This window comes from Cyphomyrmex costatus, unplaced genomic scaffold (assembly GCF_001594065.2).
Source record: "Cyphomyrmex costatus isolate MS0001 unplaced genomic scaffold, Ccosl1.0 scaffold1397, whole genome shotgun sequence".
Classification (NCBI taxonomy): domain Eukaryota; kingdom Metazoa; phylum Arthropoda; class Insecta; order Hymenoptera; family Formicidae; genus Cyphomyrmex; species Cyphomyrmex costatus.
This window is the reverse complement of record NW_017275387.1, coordinates 13045-15963: the sequence shown is the minus strand read 5'-3', so window position 1 is coordinate 15963 and position 2919 is coordinate 13045.

Sequence of the window (2919 nt, the reverse complement as noted above, 5' to 3'; positions counted from 1 at the left end):
GCAAATACTATGTTGAAATAATGTTTTCACTGAATACTGTTTACAATTAATGCGACCCGGGCACGCCAAGTTTTTTCTTCACTATAATCCAGTTGACAATTATAGTCACTTTCGGTCTGTCTTATGTGACTGGCGTAATGAAGAATACACTTGGTCAATTATATTTATCTCATATCTGTTTTTGATGAAGAAGTTCAGTATCTTTTATATGCACTTGGCGTATGTCTTTTTCTTTTTTTAAAAAAAGGTTTTTTTATGGGATATTACTAAATTCGAAAATTGAAATGCAAGAAACAAAAAGAAACGAAGATACTACTATATTGAATAATGAGGGTGATGCAATGTTAACTCAAATAGTTGATGATAAGAACAATTATTACGAGCAGTATACTATTTATCCTTTATATGAAAAAAAATTACATGAAAGTGCTACTGCCTTATATCAAATGTTAAAAATTCAAGAATTACCTTTGGACAATCGTGAAAAATTTTTAGATTTATTATGTTTTCCAGATTTATATCCATTTGGTATTAATGGACAACATGAATCTAGACAGATTAAACTTCATGATCATGAATTTATTAAAATTCGTTTGACATCTAAAGATCCCCAATTCAGATTAAATTTACAGTACTTATTTTATTTGTTAAATAATGCGAATAATCGTCAATTAGCTCGTGGTATTTACCATAAATTGAATATAACTAATTTACGAGATCGTTATACGGCTTCAGAATATTTACAAGCAATGCACGAAAATGTATTAGAATCAAATTTAAATACGATATTTTCTACTCTAAGAAATACGGAACAATATTGGCGTAGACCAAGAAGTGATTTAAATTGTATGATACAACATTACGGACCTGCGACATGGTTTTTAACATTAAGTCCAGGTGAATGGTTGTGGGATGATTTAGGTCAATACATTCGTGAAGTAAATGGATGGTATAATGATTCATCTTGCACTAGTGTTCTCGTCGCTAAAGATCCAGTATCTACATCAAGATTTCTCGAAAATAAATTTCGAGCAATGGATTTTATTTGTTCTAAAGATTATCCAATCGGAGAAGTTATACGCTATTTCTGGCGACGAGAATACCAAGGTAGAGGTATACAGCATTTTCATCTGTTACTTTGGATTAAAAATGCACCAATTATTGGTGAATCTTCTAATGAAGAAATTTCTAAATTTATTTTACAACATATAAGTTGTAAAATGCCAGATAAAATAATTTCTCCATTATTATATAAGCGAGTTAATACGCATCAACTACACAAACATAACGATTATTGTCTTCGTTCTAAAAAAATGGGACGTAAAGTTGGTCGCATATGTCGGTTTGGTTTTCCTCGTCCTATTACAGAAACGTTGATTCTCAGAGATGTTGTAAGTTCGATAGTAGGAAGAAAACAATTAAAACATAAAAGAAGACTTTATGATCTTCCCCGAACAGATAATGAAGTTAATATAAATGATTATAATCCAATTCTTCTTACTGCATGGGAAGGAAATATGGATATACAATTTCTTGCTGAAAAATCAACGATTCTTACTGGATATGTTACTAAATATATTAATAAAGAAGCAAAAAGTGAATTATCTGATTCTAATCTTGAGAGTAAAAATCAGAAAAACAAAACAGTGATGAGCTATCTTTGGAATATTGGTTTACGATTTCTGAATAATAGGGAATGCGGAGCTCTTGAAGCTGCTGATACATTATTAGGTATTCCTTTATACGGAACTGATCGAAATACGACTATTAAATGGTTAGATGTTAATCAAATACGATACAGAAAAGTTAAAAGTTTTAAAGAAATTGAAGTTCTTGACGCAGATTCTACAAATATATTTTGTCCATCTATAATAGATAATTATTATCCATATAGACCTGAAGAATTAGAATCGACATCTTTATATGAATTTGCCAAATGGTATGATATTACAAAAATTAAACCACGAGATAAAAGTATTAAATATTATAAAATAGATAATAATTATTATCTTAAACAGCGACGGCGTGGATATCTTATTAATCATTATAAATATAATGTTAATACGCAGCCGGAAAAATATTTTTATTCATTACTTCTTATGTTTAAACCATGGCGGAAAATAGAAGAGCTTAAAAATGGATGTGATACGTATGCAGAATCATTTCATAAGATAGAATTACATCTTGTTCAAGCATTACAGTATCATGAAAAAATGGAGGAATTGAAAAAAGCATTAGAAACTGCAAAACAATTAGTACAACAACAATTAGACGAAAAACAGCATGAGTCTCAAGATGATCCTCATAATCCGATAGGTGTTCAAAATATTCAAGCAGGTGAAGCAATGCAAGATTTTAAAGATTTTGATAATAAATGTAACAAAGAAATTGATATATATCTGAAATGATATCAAAATTAAATGCAGATCAAAAAAAGTGTTTGATAAAGTAACTAATACTGTTATATTAGATAAAAAATTACGATTATACGTTAGTGGAGAAGGAGGTACTGGAAAAAGTTTTTTGATTAATAAATTTATAGATTATTAAATGCTTCATTAAACAAAATCTTAGCAAGGATACTGCTATAGCGGCACCCACTGGTATAGCAGCGTTTAACATTGATGGCTTGACAGTACATAGATTACTTCAATTACCAGTTGAACATGGTAATATTCCTAAGTATAAACCATTAGCTGATCACGTTTTGAAAGTTTTACGAGCAGATCTCAAAGATGTTGTTCTTTTTATAATTGATGAAGTATCAATGATTTCTAATTTAACTTTATTATATATACATCTACGATTATCTGAAATATTCGACACTATCGACTGCGATGATGGGTGGTTTGGTCAAAAACATATTCTTTTATTTGGAGACTTGCTTCAATTACCTCCTGTACATGAAGATCCCGCCTT